This window comes from Lolium rigidum, chromosome 7 (genome assembly GCF_022539505.1).
Source record: "Lolium rigidum isolate FL_2022 chromosome 7, APGP_CSIRO_Lrig_0.1, whole genome shotgun sequence".
Classification (NCBI taxonomy): domain Eukaryota; kingdom Viridiplantae; phylum Streptophyta; class Magnoliopsida; order Poales; family Poaceae; genus Lolium; species Lolium rigidum.
The window spans coordinates 64,327,006-64,346,660 of record NC_061514.1 but is presented as its reverse complement, the minus strand read 5'-3'; positions in this window follow the sequence as shown (position 1 = coordinate 64,346,660).

The window sequence follows — 19,655 nt, the reverse complement described above, 5'->3', positions numbered from 1 at the left end:
CCCCCCCAAGGAAGGGGTGGGAGTCTCACCTTGAGTGGGATTCCCCCCTTGGGTAGGTTTCATCCCTATGGCAAGTTTTGGGTTCGGGTCTTATTCGAAGACTTGGAGTCCAACTCTTGGGGGCTTCCACCTATATAATGAGGAGCAAGGGGAGGGGCCCGGACACTCCAAGCCATGAGTTGGCCGCACCCCCCTCTCTCCCCAAACCCTAGCCTCTCCTCCTCCACCACCTCTCCCGCATACGCTTAGGCGAAGCCCTGCCGGAGTTCTCCACCACCACCGCCACCACGCCGTCGTGCTGCCGGGATTCCGAGGAGGATCTACTACTTCTGCTGCCCGCTGGAACAGGGAGGAGTACGTCGTCTTCATCAACACCGTACGTGTGATCGAGTACGGAGGTGCTGCCCGACTGTGGCACCGTCAAGTTCTTCTACGTGCTTTTGCAAGCGGTCAAGATCTTCTACGCGCTTTTGCAAGCGGCAAGTGATCGACTACATCCACCATGAGATCTAATCTCGTTAGGCTTTCGAAATCTTCGAGGGTTAGTCTCATGATCTTCTCGTTGCTACCATCTACTAGATTAGATCTTGGCTTGTGTTTTCGTTCTTGCGGTAGGAAAATTTTTGTTTTATATGCTACGAATCCTAACAGTGGTATCGGAGTCGTGTCTATGCATAGATTGGTTGCACGAGTAGAACACAATTGTTTTGTGGGCGTTGATGCTTTGTTGTCTTTAGTTCGTGTACTTTGCATCTTGCGGCATGGTGGGATGAAGCGGCCCGGGCTAACTTTACATGACCGCGTTCATGAGACTTGCTACACGCTCGACATGCAACTTGTATTGCATATGTGGCTTTGCGGGTGTCTGTCTCTCCCACCATAGTGAAGATCCAATTTACTCTTTCTATTGACAACAATAGTATCACCGTTGTGGTTCATGTTCGTAGGTAGATTAGATCTTACTCGAAAACCCTAAACCACGTAAAATATGCAAACCAAATTAGAGACGTCTAACTTGTTTTTGCAGGGTTTGGTGATGTGATATGGCCATGATGTGATGATGAATATGTATGAGATGATCATTATTGTATTGTGGCAACCGGCAGGAGCCTTATGGTTGTCTTTATATTTCATGTTGTAGTATTGTTTCAAAGTAGTTGTAATAGTTGCTACACACGGTGAACAACCATGAAGACGATGCCATGGACCTTGACGCTACGCCGATGATGATGGAGATCATGCCCGTTGATGATGGAGATCATGTCCGTGCTTTGAAGATGAAGATCAAAGGCGCAAAGACTGAAGGGCCATATCATATCACATTATGAATTGCATGTGATGTTAATCCTTTATGCATCTTATTTTGCTTAGATCGTGACGGTAGCATTATAAGATGATCCCTCACATTAATATCAAGATAATAAAGTGTTCTCCCCTCATATGCACCGTTGCTATAGTTCGTCGTTTCGAAGCATCTCGTGATGATCGGATGTGATAGACTCTACGTTCACATACAACGGGTGTAAGCCATGTTTGCACACGCGGAATACTTGGGTTTGCTTGACGAGCCTAGCATGTACAGACATGGCCTCGGGACAACGGAAACCGAAAGGTTGAACACGAGTCATATGAATGATATGACCAACATGTTGATGTTCACCATTGAAGCTACATCATCTCACGTGATGATCGGTTTTGGTGTAGTGGATGTGGATCGTGTGCCACTTAACAACTATGAGGGATGTTGTATTAAGTGGGAGTTCATTAGTAATTAGATTAAAACTTGAACTAATTATCATGAACATAGTTTGAATAGTATTTTGAATTAAATTTGTAGAATTGACATCCGTTTTCTACCATGCGTTAGTCTTGTAATTGAGATAGAAATACTGTTAAGTCTGAAAAATATCTTTACGGACTGGTACCTGATGTCTACGGGTACTTCTATTCTTGTAGACAGTGTTGGGCCTCCAAGAGCAGAGGTTTGTAGAACAGCAGCAAGTTTCCCTTAAGTGAATCACCCAAGGTTTATCGAACTCAGGGAGGTAGAGGTCAAAGATAGTCCTCTCAAGCAACCCTGCAATTAAGATACAAGTAGTCTCTTGTGTCCCCAACACACCTAATACACTTGTCAGATGTATAGGCGCACTAGTTCGGCGAAGAGATAGTAAAACACAGGTGGTATAGATGAATATGAGTGGTAATAACAATCTGAAATAAATATGGCAACGAGTAAACATGCAGTAAAACAGTAAGTAAGCGGTGTTTGCAGTATTGGAAACAAGGCCTAGGGATCATACTTTCTCTAGTGGACACTCTCAACATTGATCACATAATAAATAAATAACTTCTCCTCACTTGTGCTACATACACTCTTTTGTTGGATGACAAACACCATTCGTTGTGTAGGGCTACAAGAGCTCCCTCAAGCCGGAGTTAACAAGCGCCACAACATTCGGTATTCATATTTAAGTAACCTTAGAGCATAATAGATCTTTGCAATTTAAACCGAGAACTAACATAGCATACACACTGTCACCATTACACTATGAAGGGGGAATAGATCACATCAATACTATCATAGTGATAATTAACTCCATAACCTACAAGAGATTATGATCATAACCTACGCCAAGAACTACACGATGCACACACTGTCACCATTACACCATGAAGGAGGAATAGAGTACTTTAATAACATCACATGAGTAGCACATAGAATAATAGCGATACAAAGCTCATCATATGGATCTCAATCATGCAAAGCAATTCATGAGATCATTGTATTGGAGAACAGAGAGAGAGATTAACCACATAGCTACCGGTACAGCCCTTAGCCTCGAGGGAGAACTACTCCCTCCTCATCATGAGAGCAGCAGCGTTGATGGAGATGGCGGTGGTGTCGATGGAGATGCCTTCCGGGGGCAATTCCCCGTCCCGGCGGCGTGCCGGAACAGAGACTTCTGTCCCCCGAATCTTGGCTTCGCGATGGCGGCGGCTCTGGAACTTTTCTCGTATCGTGGCTTTTTCGTCTCGAAGATTTAGGTCACGAGGCATCTTATAGGCGAAGAGTTGGCGTCGGAAGGGGTCTGGGGGACCCACACACCAGGGGGCGCGCCCCCCCTTGGGCCGCGCCACCACCATGTGTGGTGGCCCTGGGCCTCTCCTCTGGCCCCTCTCCGGTGTTCTGGAAGCTTCGTGGAATTATAAGATACTGGGCGTTGATTTCGTCCAATTCCGAGAATATTTCCTTACTAGGATTTCTGGAACCAAAAACAGCAGAAAACAGGAACTGGCATTTCGGCATCTTGTTAATAGGTTAGTTCCGGAAAATGCATCAAAACGATATAAAGTGTGAACAAAACATGTAGGTATTGTCATAAAACTAGCATGGAACATCAGAAATTATGGATACGTTTGAGACGTATCAAGCATCCCCAAGCTTAGTTCCTACTCGCCCTCGAGTAGGTAAACGATAACAACAATAATTTCTGAAGTGACATGCTACCATCATAATCTTGATCAACATTATTGTAAAGCATATGACATGAATGGAGTGATTCAAAGCAATAGATTGCTAACAAAAGATAATGACTAAACAATTGAATCATATAGCAAAACTTTTTATGAATAGTACTTTCAAGACAGGCATCAATAAGTCTTGCATAAGAGTTAACTCATAAAGCAATAAATTCTTAGTAGAATGCATTGAAGCAACACAAAGGGTGATTAAGTTTCAGCAGTTGCTTTCAACTTGTAACATGTATATCTCATGGATAATTGTCAACATAGAGTAATATAACAAGTGCAATAGGTAAACATGTAAGAATCAATGCACACAGTTAACACAAGTGTTTGCTTCTAAGATAGAAAGAAGTAGGTAAACTGACTCAACATAAAGTAAAAGAATGGCCCTTCGCAGAAGGAAGCATGGATTACTATTTTTGTGCTAGAGCCTTTGTTTTGAAAACATAGAAACAATTTTGTCAACGGTAGTAACAATTCATATGTGCTATGCATAATACTTCCTACAAGTTGCAAGCCTCATGCATAGAGTACTAATAGTGCTCGCACCTTGTCCTAATTAGCTTGGATTAACACGGATTATCATTGCATGACATATGTTTCAACCAAGTGTCACAAAGGGGTACCTCTATGCCGCATGTACAAAGGTCTAAGGAGAAAGCACGAATTGGATTTCTCGCTTTTGATTATTCTCAACTTAGACATCCATACCGGGACAACATAGAAAATAGATAATGGACTCCTCTTTTAATGCATAAGCATTCAACAACAGATAATATTCTCATAAGAGAGTGAGGTTGTATGTCCAAACTGAAAACTTCCACCATGATACATGGCTTTGGTTAGCGGCCCAATGTTCTTCTCTAACAATATGCATACTCAAACCATTTGATCATGAAAATCACCCTTACTACTTCAGACAAGATGAACATGCATAGCATCTCACATGATATCCAACAAAGGTAAAAAGTTGATGGCGTCCCCAGAAACATGGTTACCGCTCAACAAGCAACTTATAAGAACTAAGACACATAACTACATATTCATCACCACAATAATTTTTAAGCTATTTGTCCCATGAGCTATATATTGCAAAGATAAAGGAATGAAATTTTAAAGGTAGCACTCAAGTAATTTACTTTGGAATGGCAGAAAAATACCACATAGTAGGTAGATATGGTGGACACAAATGGCATGGGTTTTGGCTTAAGGTGTTTGGATGCACGAGAAGCATTTCCTCTCAGTACAAGGTTTGGGCTAGCAAGGTTGTTTGAAGCAAACACAAGTATGAACAGGTACAGCAAAACTTACACAAGAACATATTGCAAGCATTATAAGACTCTACACTGTCTTCCTTGTTGTTCAAACACTTTACCAGAAAAAATCTAGACCTTAGAGAGACCAATCATGCAAACCAAATTTTAACAAGCTCTACGGTAGTTCTCCACTAATAGATTAAACTACATGATGCAAGAGCTTAAACATGATCTATGAGAGCTCAAAACAATTGCCAAGTATCAACTTATTCAAAACCATATGAAGCATTTTCTGATTCCAACCAAATAGCAATTAACGAAGCGGTTTTCAGCCTTCGCCATGAACATTAAAGCACAACTAAGAACACAAGTGTTCCATATGAAAAAGCGGAGCGTGTCTCTCTCCCACATGAGCATGAATTTATTCAGAGAATGAAAATAACAAAACAAAAATAAAAGCACACAGACGCTCCAAGTAAAGTACATAAGATGTGATGGAATAAAAATATAGTTTCACTAGAAGTGACCTGATAAGTTGTCGATGAAGAAGGGGATGCTTTGGGCATCCCCAAGCTTAGATGCTTGAGTCTTCTTAAAATATGCAGGGATGAACCACCGGGGCATCCCCAAGCTTAGACCTTTTACTCTTCTTGATCATAGTATATCATCCTCTTCTATTGACCCTTGAAAACTTCCTCCACACCAAACTTAAAGCAAACTAATTAGAGGGTTAGTGCATAATAAAAATTCATATATTCAGAGGTGACACAATCATTCTTAACACTTCTGGACATTGCACAAAGCTTCTGAAAGTTAATGGAACAAAGAAACTCATTCAACATAGCAAAAGCGGCAGTGCGAAATAAAAGGCAGAATCTATCAAAACAGAACAGTCCGTAAAGACGAATTTTACAGAGGCACTTAACTTGCTCAAATGGAAAAACTCAAAACTAATAAAAGTTGCGTACATATCTGAGGATCACGCACTTAAATTCGCAGATTTTTTGATTTTTCTACAGAGATTTCCACGCAAATTCGTGACAGGTAGCAATTCTGTTTCTGCGTAGCAATCCAAATCTAGCATCAACTTTACCATAGAGACTTTACTTGGCACAAAAAACATGATAAGGAGAGGTTGCTACAGTAGTAACAACTTCCAAGACACAACAAAACAGTAGCAAAATAAACACATGTGTTATCTCCCAAGAAGTTCTTTCTTTATAGCCATTAAGATGGGCTCAGTAATTTTAATGATGCCCTCGCAAGAAATAAGAGTTGAAGCAAAAGAGAACATCAAGAAGAAAATTCAAAACACATTTAAGCCTAACCCACTTCCTATGAAAAGGAATCTTGTACACAAATAAATTTATGAAGAACAAAGTGGCAAGCATAGAAAAGCAACACAAGCGCAATTTCAAGATTCTCAACATAAAGAGGTGAAACTTAATATTATTAAGATGCATATAACCATGTTTCCCTCTCTCATAATAACTTTCAGTAGCATCATGACCAAACTCAACAATATAACTATCACATAAAGCATTCTTGTCATGAGCTACATGCATAATTTTTTTACTATCCACATAAGCATAATCAATTTTATTACTTGTAGTGGAAGCAAATTCAATAAAATAGCTACCATTACTATTCTCATCCCCATAATCATCATATATAGGAGACATATTGTAATCATAATTAATTTTCTCCTCAATAGTAGGTGGACAGAAAATATCATATTCATCATTGCAAGCATCATATATAGGAGGTAAAGTATCATCAAAGTAAATTTTCTCCTCCATGCTTGGGGGACTAAAAATATCACAACCAGCTTCCCCAAGCTTAAATTCTTCCATAGATTTAGCAATAATGGTGTTCAAAGAGTTCATGTTAATAACATTGCTACAACTATTTTGCAAACAAAGTTCCATGGGTTTTTTAATTTTCTCTTCAAACACATCATGTCCTAATTCAAGATAAAGTTCATAAAGTTCTCTAATTTTTTTGTTGTTTTCCATTAAGCCTAACTAGTGAAAATAAAAACAATAAACAAAAAGATTTAATTGCAGAATCTAAAGGAGATAGCTTCGAGCACTCACACACCGGCAATAGTGCTAGAAATAGCTTAGTAGTCGGAGGATGTGAATACCTTTTACCTTACCTCCCCGGCAACGGCGCCAGAAAATAGCTTAGTTGCCGGGGACCGGAGTGTGAGTGCCGTTTACCTTACCTCCCCGGCAACGGCGCCAGAAAATAGCTTGATGTCTACGGGTACTTCTATTCTTGTAGACAGTGTTGGGCCTCCAAGAAAAGAGGTTTGTAGAACAGCAGCAAGTTTCCCTTAAGTGAATCACCCAAGGTTTATGGAACTCAATGAGGTAGAGGTCAAAGATAGTCCTCTCAAGCAACCCTGCAATTAAGATACAAGAAGTCTCTTGTGTCTCCAACACACCTAATACACTTGTCAGATGTATAGGCGCACTAGTTCGGCGAAGAGATAGTAAAACACAGGTGGTATAGATGAATATGAGTGGTAATAACAATCTGAAATAAATATGGCAGCGAGTAAACATGCAGTAAAACAGTAAGTAAGCGGTGTTTGCAGTATTGGAAACAAGGCCTAGGGATCATACTTTCACTAGTGGACACTCTCAACATTGATCACATAATAAATAAATAACTTCTCCTCACTTGTCCTACATACACTCTTTTGTTGGATGACAAACACCATTCGTTGTGTAGGGCTACAAGAGCTCCCTCAAGCCGGAGTTAACAAGCGCCACAACATTCGGCATTCATATTTAAGTAACCTTAGAGCATAATAGATCTTTGCAATTTAAACCGAGAACTAACATAGCATACACACTGTCACCATTAGACTATGAAGGGGGAATAGATCACATCAATACTATCATAGTGATAATTAACTCCATAACCTACAAGAGATTATGATCATAACCTACGCCAAGAACTACACGATGCACACACTGTCACCATTACACCATGAAGGAGGAATAGAGTACTTTAATAACATCACATGAGTAGCACATAGACTAATAGGGATACAAAGCTCATCATATGGATCTCAATCATGCAAAGCAATTCATGAGATCATTGTATTGGAGTACAGAGAGAGATTAACCACATAGCTACCGGTACAACCCTTAGCCTCGAGGTAGAACTACTCCCTCCTCACCATGGGAGCAGCAGCGTTGATGGAGATGGCGGTGGTGTCGATGGAGATGCCTTCCGGGGGCAATTCCCCATCCCGGCGGCGTGCCGGAATAGAGACTTCTGTCCCCCGAATCTTGGCCTCGCGATGGCGGCGGCTCTGGAACTTTTCTCGTATCGTGGCTTTTTCGTCTCGGAGATTTAGGTCACGAGGCATCTTATAGGCGAAGAGTCGGAGTCGGAAGGGGTCTGGGGGACCCACACACCAGGGGGGTGATACGTCTCAAATGTATCTATAATTTCTTATGTTCCATGCTACTTTTATGACAATACTTGAATGTTTTATACATACTTTACATCATTATTATACATTTTCCGGCACTAACCTATTAACGAGATGCCGAAGGGCCAGTTGCTGTTTTCTGTTGTTTTTGGTTCCAGAAAGGCTGTTCGGGCAATATTCTCGGAATTCGACGAAACAAAGACCCAACATCTTATTTTTCCCGGAACCTCCCAGAAAGTCAGAGTGGGTCCAGAGGGGAGCCCTGGGGGCCCCACACGTGGTGGCGGCGCGGCCCAAGGGGTGGGCGCGCCCCCCTAGTGTGAGGAGGCCCCGTGGCCCCTCCGACTTCGACTCTTCGCCTATTTAAGCCGTCCTGACATAAAACATCGATACCGATTGACGAAACTCCAGAAAGACTCCAGGGCCGCCGCCACCCATCGCGAAACTCCAATTCGGGAGACAGAAGTCTCTGTTCCGGCACCCTGCCGGGACGGGGAATTGCCCCCGGAGCCATCTCCATCGACACCACCGCCATCTTCATCGCCATCGCTCTCTCCCATGATGAGGAGGGAGTAGTTCTCCCTCGAGGCTGAGGGCTCTACCGGTAGCTATGTGGTTAATCTCTCTCTCATGTACTCCAATACAATGATCTCATGAATTGCCTTGCATGATTGAGATCCATATGATGAGCTTTGTATCGCTATTAATCTATGTGTTACTCTAGTAATGTTATTAAAGTAGTCTATTCCTCCTCCATGATGTAACGGTGACAGTGTGTGCATCATGTAGTACTTGGCGTAGGTTATGATTGTAATCTCTTGTAGATTATGGAGTTAACTATTACTTGATAGTATTGATGTGATCTATTCCCCCTTTCAGAGTGTAATGGTGACAGTGTGTATGCTATGTTAGTACTCGGTCTAAATTGCAAAGATCTATTATGCTCTAAAGGTTACTTAAATATGAATGCCGAATGTTGTGGCGCTTGTTTACTCCGGCTTGAGGAAGCTCTTGTAGCCCTACACAATGAATGGTGTTTGTTATCAAACAAGAGTATATGTAGCACAAATGAGGAGAAGTTATTAATTTATTATGTGATCAATGTTGAGAGTGTTCACTAGTGAAAGTATGATCCCTAAGCCTTGTTTCCAATACTGCAAACACCGCTTACTTACTGTTCTACTGCATGTTTACTCGCTGCCATATTTATTTCAGATTGTTATTACCACTCATATTCATCTATACCACCTGTGTTTTACTATCTCTTCGCCGAACTAGTGCGCCTATACATCTGACAAGTGTATTAGGTGTGTTGGGGACACAAGAGACTTCTTGTATCTTAATTGCAGGGTTTGCTTGAGAGGATTATCTTTGACCTCTACCTCCCTGAGTTCGATAAACCTTGGGTGATTCACTTAAGGGAAACTTGATGCTGTTCTACAAACCTCTGCTCTTGGAGGCCCAACACTGTCTACAAGAATAGAAGCACCCGTAGACATCAAGCTATTTTCTGGCGCCGTTGCCGGGGAGGTAAGGTAAAAGGTATTCACATCCTCCGACTACTAAGCTATTTCCTAGCACTGTTGCCGGTGTGTGAGTGCTCGAAGCTATCTCCTTTTGATTCTGCAATTTTATCTTTTTGTCTCTTGTTTTTATTTTCACTAGTTAGGCATAATGGAAAACAACAACAAAATTAGTGAGATTTTCTATCTTTTTCCTGATTTAGAATTGTTTGATGCGAAAATTAAAAAAACCTATGGAACCTTATTTGCATGCTAGTAGCAATGTTATTAGTACGAATGCAATTACTGCTAATGCTATAGAAAAGTCTAAGCTTGGGGAAGCTAGTTTTTATGATCTTTGTAGCTTCCCAGTTTTAGGGGAGAAAATTTGCTCTGATATTACTTTATCTCCCATATGCGATAACTCTAATGACGCTTGTGATATTTTAAATCCACCTACTGAAAATATTTGTTTCAAGATACCTATGAAAATTATTGAACGTGTTAGGGATAACCGCTATGAAGGGGATGGAACTGTTCATCCTGAAGATCATTTACTGTTTTTGCATGAATTATGTGGGTTATTCAAGTGTGCGGGTATTTCAATGGATGAAGTTATGAAGAAATTATTTGTTATGTCACTATCTGGTAAAGCGGCGCATTGGTATAAACTGCTGAAGGACGGGCGTTCTCTTGATTGGAAGGATATTGTGCCTCTATTTTATTCTAAGTTCTATCCTCCAAGTGAAATTCACAAAGACCGAAACCGTATATATAATTTCTGGCCTCATGATGGAGAGAGTATTGCCCAAGCATGGGAGAGATTGAAGGCCTTAATGCTCAAATGTCCCATTCATGAGCTTCCTGGTAATGTTATCATTAATAATTTCTATGCAAGACTTTCTTTTCAGGATAAAACTTGCTAGATACTGCTTGTTCTGGATCATTCACACACAACAAAGAAGAGTTTAAATGGGACCTTCTTGATCGGATTCAGGAGAATACTGAAGAATGGGAGAATGACAAAGGTAGAGAGTCAGGTATAAATTATGATTATGAATGCATTGAAACTTTTATGGATACTGATAAATTTCGAAATATGAGTGCTACTTATGGTCTTGACTCTCAAGTTGTTGCAAATCTTTATAAAGCTTTTGCTTCTCATTTTGAATTGCCTAGGAAGAATTTTGATAAGTATCATGAACCTTTTAAAGACACTTGCATGAAGGATGAAACTGTTATTAATGATTGCAATGAACATGTTCAAACTTCTGAAAATGCTATTTCCTATAAGCATGTTAATTTTTGTGGAATACATAGACCTTGTGGAATTAATCAAATCAAAGATGAATATTGTATCCATCATAGGAGTGAAAAAACTAGAAAGTGGTCTAGGGCTCTAGATGATCTTGGTGAAAAAGTGTGTGCCCTCTATCCTTTTATTTGTGAACTTTGCCATAGAGTTGGTAATTTTAATTTTCAATACTCCTCCAATGATAATTCGTACCCCATGAGTGCTGCAAATTTGTATTGTGATAATGAAATTATTCCTAATCAGCATGATGAACTTACCTTATTTTTGAAGTGTGAAGAGTTATCAAGAAAAATTTCTTTGTTAGATATTAACGATCTTGATATTGATGATGTCCTGCATGGGTGTCTTTCTTATTGCATTAATAATTGCCATACAAATACTTACATACAGAATATTTTAGAGGATGACACTTTGCCAAAATATGATAGGACCACTGTGTGTTTTAAACTTATTAATGAAAAGGAGGAATCCTCCCAAGTTTCTTCTATTGTTTCTGGAAATATATCAGGTTATGTGGAGAAGCCTCCCTTCAAGCCTCTTCCTCCTAAAGAAGGGAACAAGGAGAAGGAAAAGAAGAAGAAGGGAACGAAGAAGAGGAAGAAGAGGGGGAATAAGAAGAAAGAGGCAACGGCATATCCCCGCGTGTATGAGGTAACAATAGGTAACCGCAAGTATGTTGCTCCTAATGATTATTATGATAATGAATCTGAGTACAATGATCTTCCTATGCCCTTTACCCATATTAGTGATTATGATTTGGAAGAGCACACTACCTTTGATATTGGAAATCTCTTTGGTACTGATTATGAAAGTAATGATGATAGCACTATTCATGTTCCCTCAAATGATGATATTGAAAGCTCTAAGCTTGGGGATGTTGTGCTTGAAGATCCTATATTTGAGACCTTTACTTTTAGTGAAAATGATGATATTACATATTCTGGTTTAGATAATCGCTATAGAGATGGATATGACACATGTTACAATTATCCATATGAAACTTGTCATAGTTATAATGGGATTGCCAAAAACCATTCCCTTAGTATGCAACTTGTTTACCATGTTCAAATTCTTGATAATGATCCTGCTCCAATTACTATTAATGAGAAGAGTTTTTCTTATGACAAAAATAATGATACTTTTATGCATATGAAGCACGATAAGAATGTTTTAAGTGATGGTTATATTGTGGATTTCATCAATGATGCTATTGAAAGTTATTATGAGAGAGGGAAACATGGTTATATGCATCTTAATAATATTAAGTTTCCCCTCTTTATGTTGAGAATCTTGAAGTTACTCGTGTTTTGTCTCCCTATGCTTGTCACTTTGTTCTTCATGAAATTTATTTGTGTACAAGATTCCTTTTCATAGGAAGTGGGTTAGGCTTAAATGTGTTTTGAATTTGCTTCTTGATGCTCTCTTTTGCTTCAACTCTTATTTCTTGCGAGAGTATCATTAAAATTACTGAGCCCATCTTAATGGCTATAAAGAAAGAACTTCTTCGGAGATAACCCATGTGTTTATTTTGCTACTATTTTGTTGTGTCTTGGAAGTTGTTAATACTGTAGCAACCTCTCCTTATCATGTTTTGTGCCAAGTAAAGTCTCTATAGTAAAGTTGATGCTAGATTTGGATTGCTGCGCAGAAACGGAATTGTTGTCTGTCACGAATTTGCGTAGAACTCTCTGTAGAAAAATTAAAAAAATCTGCCAATTTACGTGCGCGATCCTCAGATATGTACGCAACGTTCATTAGTTTTGAGTTTTTCCGTTTGAGCAAGTTAGGTGCCTCTGTAAAATTCGTCTTTACGGACTGTTCTGTTTTGACAGATTCTGCCTTTTATTTCGCATTGCCGCTTTTGCTATGTTGAATGGGTTTCTTTGTCGTGGTATCGTCACGGCATATGCCATAGGGAGGCTAATCGAAGTGGTTCCTAGATGGTCTCACGGTGGTATCCGGATGCGGGTATGGGGACGAGTGACACGGTCGATGTACCCAGGTTCGAGGCCCTCCTGTGGAGGTAACACCTCTACTCCTGCTATGAGTGTATATGATGATCACACAGTACAATGGTGCTCCTTGAGCTGTATCCGGCTCTCGGGGAGGCTAAGGTAGACGAAGGTCTCTCTCCCAGAGTAGCGCTAAGACTAGAATGAAGTGAGAATGATTGATCGTCCCCCGCACGAGGGGGGTAGCCCAGCTTATATAGGCACTGGCACTTTACATAGAAGTCCCTATAGTCTAGTGGCCGGCTCCGGCTTTCGCTCCTTCCTGAGGCGTTAACGTCACGGAGCCGTTGAGGCGTAGTGGTCTGTCTTGTCCGCCTGCGGGGGTCAGCGGTATGGCGAGGAGATGTCCCTGTCGCCATCATGCCCTGTAGCCGGTACGGACCGACGTACGTCGTGATGGCCTGTCCGCCGCGTGGCACTATTGCTCCGCAGTGCCCCGCGCTTTACGGGAGGTGAGATCAGCGTGGACCTTTGTACCCGGACCACCTACCCAGTTCCTTCTCATGCAAGACTCGCCAGCCTCGAGTCGGTCTAGAGTATAAACCCCAGTCGGATATGGCTTGTAGAAGCCGGCCCAGCCACAGCGTTGAAGGCCGTAGCCAGGCCCACTAGGACTTAGAGCCAGCCGGCTCCCGAGGCAGCCGGCTGCTCCTCAGCCGGCTTTTGCCGCCAGCCGGCCAACCTCAAGCCGGCTGCTCCGCGTCCATTGCCCTACCCGGGGTCTTCCCCCCGACATTCTTTGTTCCATTAACTTTCAGAAGCTTTGTGCAATGTCTAGAAGTGTTAAGAATGATTATGTCACCTCTGAATGTATGAATTTTTGATTATGCACTAACCCTCTAATGAGTTTGCTTGAAGTTTGGTGTGGAGGAAGTTTTCAAGGGTCAAGAGAAGAGGATGATATACTATGATCAAGAAGAGTGAAAGGTCTAAGCTTGGGGATGCCCCGGTGGTTCATCCCCGCATATTTTAAGAAGACTCAAGCATCTAAGCTTGCGGATGCCCAAGGCATCCCCTTCTTCATCGACAACTTATCAGGTCACTTCTAGTGAAACTATATTTTTATTCCATCACATCTTATGTACTTTACTTGGAGCGTCTGTGTGCTTTTATTTTCGTTTTGTTATTTTCATTCTCTGAATAAATTCATGCTCATGTGGGAGAGAGACACGCTCCGCTTTTTCATATGAACACTAGTGTTCTTCATTCTTACTTTTAATGTTCATGGCGAAGGCTGAAATTGCTTCGTTGATTGCTATTTGGTTGGAATCAGAAAATGCTTCATATGGTTTGGATCAATTGGGCAATTGTTTTGAGCTCTCATAGATCATGTTTAAGCTCTTGCATCATGTAGTTTAATCTATTAATGGAGAACTACCGTAGAGCTTGTTAAAATTTGGTTTGCATGATTGGTCTCTCTAAGTCTAGATATTTTCACGGTAAAGTGTTTGAACAACAAGGAAGACAGTGTAGAGTCTTATAATGCTTGCAATATGTTCTAGTGTAAGTTTTGTTGTACCTGTTCATACTTGTGTTTGCTTCAAACAACCTTGCTAGCCCAAACCTTGTACTGAGAGGAAATGCTTCTCGTGCATCCAAACACCTTGATCCAAAACCCATGCCATTTGTGTCCACCATATCTACCTACTATGTGGTATTTTTCTTCCATTCCAAAGTAAATTACTTGAGTGCTACCTTTAAAATTTCATTCCTTTGTCTTTGCAATATATAGCTCATGGGACAAATAGCTTAAAAACTATTGTGGTGATGAATATGTAGTTATGTGTCTTAGTTCTTATAAGTTGCATGTTGAGCGGTAACCATGTTTCTGGGGACGCCATCAATTTTTTACCTTTGTTGGATATCATGTGAGATGCTATGCATGTTCGTCTTGTCTGAAGTAAGGGTGATTTTCATGATCAAATGGTTTGAGTATGCATATTGTTAGAGAAGAACATTGGGCCGCTAACCAAAGCCATGTATCATGGTGAAAGTTTTCAGTTTGGACATACAACCTCAATCTCTTATGAGAATATTATCTGTTGTTGAATGCTTATGCATTAAAAGAGGAGTCCATTATCTGTTGTCTATGTTGTCCCGGTATGGATGTCTTAAGTTGAGATCTGTTAAAAACGAGAAATCAAATGCAATTGATCTCCTAGGACCTTTGTACAGGCGGCATAGAGGTACCCCTTTGTGACACTTGGTTGAAACATATGCCATGCAATGATAGTCCGTGTTAATCCAAGATAATTAGGACAAGGTGCGAGCACTATTAGTACTCTATGCACGAGGCTTGCAACTTATAGGAAGTATTATGCATAGCACATATGAATTATTACTACCGTTGACAAAATTGGTTCTATGTTTTCAAAATAAAAGCTCTAGCACAAAAATAGTAATCCATGCTTCCCTCTGCGAAGGGCCATTCTTTTACTTTATATTGAGTCAGTTACCTACTTCTTTCTATCTTAGAAGCAAACACTTGTGTTAACTGTGTGCATTGATCCTTACATGTTTACCTATTGCACCTGTTATACTACTCTATGTTGACAAATATCCATGAGATATACATGTCACAAGTTGAAAGCAATTGCTGAAACTTAATCATCCTTTGTGTTGCTTCAATGAATTCTACTAATAATTTATTGCTTATGAGTTAGCTCTTATGCAAGTCTTGTTGATGCTTGTCTTGAAAGTACTATTCATGAAAAGTTTTGCTATATGATTCATTTGTTTAGTCATCATCTTTTGTTAGCAATCTTTTGCTTCAGATCACTTCATCCATCTCATATGCTTTACAATAATGTTGATCAAGGTTATGTTGGTAGCATGTCACTTCAGAAATTATTTGTGTTATCGTTTACCTACTCGAGGGCGAGTAGGAACTAAGCTTGGGGATGCTTGATACGTCTCAAACGTATCTATAATTTCTTATGTTCCATGCTACTTTTATGACAATACTTGAATGTTTTATACATACTTTACATCATTATTATACATTTTCCGGCACTAACCTATTAACGAGATGCCGAAGGGCCAGTTGCTGTTTTCTGTTGTTTTTGGTTCCAGAAAGGCTGTTCGGGCAATATTTTCGGAATTCGACGAAACAAAGACCCAACATCTTATTTTTCCCGGAACCTCCCAGAAAGTCAGAGTGGGACCAGAGGGGAGCCCTGGGGGCCCCACACGTGGTGGCGGCGCGGCCCAAGGGGTGGGCGCGCCCCCCTAGTGTGAGGAGGCCCCGTGGCCCCTCCGACTCCGACTCTTCGCCTATTTAAGCCGTCCTGACCTAAAACATCGATACCGATTGACGAAACTCCAGAAAGACTCCAGGGACGCCGCCGCCGTCGCGAAACTCCAATTCGGGGGACAGAAGTCTCTGTTCCGGCACCCTGCCGGGACGGGGAATTGCCCCCGGAGCCATCTCCATCGACACCACCGCCATCTTCATCGCCATCGCTGTCTCCCATGATGAGGAGGGAGTAGTTCTCCCTCGAGGCTGAGGGCTCTACCGGTAGCTATGTGGTTAATCTCTCTCTCATGTACTCCAATACAATGATCTCATGAATTGCCTTGCATGATTGAGATCCATATGATGAGCTTTGTATCGCTATTAATCTATGTGTTACTCTAGTAATGTTATTAAAGTAGTCTATTCCTCCTCCATGATGTAACGGTGACAGTGTGTGCATCATGTAGTACTTGGCGTAGGTTATGATTGTAATCTCTTGTAGATTATGGAGTTAACTATTACTTGATAGTATTGATGTGATCTATTCCCCCTTTCATAGTGTAATGGTGACAGCGTGTATGCTATGTTAGTACTCGGTCTAAATTGCAAAGATCTATTATGCTCTAAAGGTTACTTAAATATGAATGCCGAATGTTGTGGCGCTTGTTTACTCCGGCTTGAGGGAGCTCTTGTAGCCCTACACAATGAATGGTGTTTGTTATCAAACAAGAGTATATGTAGCACAAATGGGGAGAAGTTATTAATTTATTATGTGATCAATGTTGAGAGTGTCCACTAGTGAAAGTATGATCCCTAGGCCTTGTTTCCAATACTGCAAACACCGCTTATTTACTGTTCTACTGCATGTTTACTCGCTGCCATATTTATTTCAGATTGTTATTACCACTCATATTCATCTATACCACCTATGTTTTACTATCTCTTCGCCGAACTAGTGCGCCTATACATCTGACAAGTGTATTAGGTGTGTTGGGGACACAAGAGACTTCTTGTATCTTAATTGCAGGGTTGCTTGAGAGGATTATCTTTGACCTCTACCTCCCTGAGTTCGATAAACCTTGGGTGATTCACTTAAGGGAAAATTGTTGCTGTTCTACAGACCTCTGCTCTTGGAGGCCCAACACTGTCTACAAGAATAGAAGTACCCGTAGACATCAGGGGGCGCCCCCCCTTGGGCCGTGCCGCCACCATGTGTGGTGGCCCTGGGCCTCTCCTCTAGCCCCTCTCCGGTGTTCTGGAAGCTTCATGGAATTATAAGATACCGGGCGTTGATTTCGTCCAATTCCGAGAATATTTCCTTACTAGGATTTCTGGAACCAAAAACAGCAGGAAACAGGAACTGGCACTTCGGCATCTTGTTAATAGGTTAGTTCCGGAAAATGTATCAAAACGATATAAAGTGTGAACAAAACATGTAGGTATTGTCATAAAACTAGCATGGAACATCAGAAATTATGGATACGTTTGAGACGTATCAGTACCGTATTGTTAAAGAATCAAGAAATGATTAAGTCCTATTGCAAACTTTTAGTAAACCTCACATTGTTGATTCAAAGAATAATGGTTTCAATTAGTACCTAAAATCATCTTGTCTCCATGAAACTTGAAGTTCAAATCCTTTTGAAATTAAAGTAAGGAGCTGGAAATTTTGTTTTCAGAAATAAGCGAGGGATGAGATATATGTGATATCTAAGACCTTATTGCAAGGTGATAGAATATAATTTGGTGAGAGTACATAAACTCATAAGTTTTATGGGAATGTACGAAGGTTGAAGACGCCAGGCGTCTCAATCCTCCAACTATTGGGGCACTAACAATATTCGTATATCCATGAAGTGATCGTCCTTAGTATGCACCGTTGCTAAGACTCGTCGTTTCGAAGCATCTCGTGATGATCGGGTGTTATAGATTCTACGTGTGCATACAACGTGTGCAAGCCAGATTTGCACATGCGAATACTGAGGTTAAACTTTACGAGCCTAGCATGTACGGACATGGTCTCGGAAAGTCGTCATGATATAATGGATAAAATTATGAGTGAAATTGGTCATCATATTACAAAGTTACTAATAGTGAAATATGGAACATTTGTCATATGATGATCAACTTCAAAGTAAGAACCTCAAGGTTGTTGGTATTTGACCAATGGACCTAGAAGTTATTGAAGGTGAAGTGTTTTCTGAGAATGAGGAAAGCTAAAAGAAAAACTACAAAAGATATTTTGGCAGAAAGAAAGAAAAGACTAGAAAATCTAGCTCAGGTATATATACATGATATACATGTTATGGATGTATTCCTTGTTTTGTCACATAATGAAATTCTTGGGTATTGTACCAGATTGGTTGGTATGAGATGTCATACAATACAACACAATACAAGAATACGATGGCCTAAGTGACTGATAAGGAATATGATAATAATGCACGTCTGGAACATAATAAAGTGTTATTATGTTTGTCATTGGCATTCTACCTAGCCCTTAGAATTTATAATAAAGAACTTAATAATTGTTATTTTGCTCTGGTCAAATGAAAACAATGAGTTGTTCAAATTAGGACATTACTTCATGTATGATGAATAAGTTATTATAAATCTTAATGGTGAAACACACATACATAACACTGACGCTAAAATGCCATAAGGCAAATGATTTGAATTCCACTTATTTGTGGAACCGCCATTTAGGTCATGTTAGAAAGGAATGCATGAAGAAACTCCATGCAAATGGATTTTTGGAGTCATTTGATTTTTGAATCGTTTGACGCTTGCAAACCTTTTCTAAAATGGAATGACCAAAATACTGTTCATAGGCCAAGAGTTGAACGGGAAAATAACTTAGTGGAAACATATATGATGATGTATGTGGTTCACTGGGCATAGTTGTGTGCGGAAGATTCTTCTACTTCATGAAAACTTCCAACAATGAATTGAGTATATATATGTGGATATATTCAATAAGGAAGAAGTTTGAAACATTTGAATGGATTCAAATAAATTTCAGCATGAAGTGGAAATCATCGTAATAGAAAAGTCAAATATCTATGATTGGATCATGGTGGAAATATTTGAATTACGAGTTTTAGCGAACATCTAAGAGAGTTATGAAATTGTTCTACAACTCACATTTCTTGGAGTATCATAATGATGATGGAGTATCCGAGAGATGTATCCAAACTTTGTTGGATTAATGATGAAATAAAGCCATTATATTTTTGTGGATTATGCTTTAGAGACTACCGCTTTTACACTGAATAGAGCGTCATCATGATCCGTTGAAATGACACCATACGAGTTATGGCATGGGTATAAACCCTAATAGTCCTTTCTTAAATTTCGAT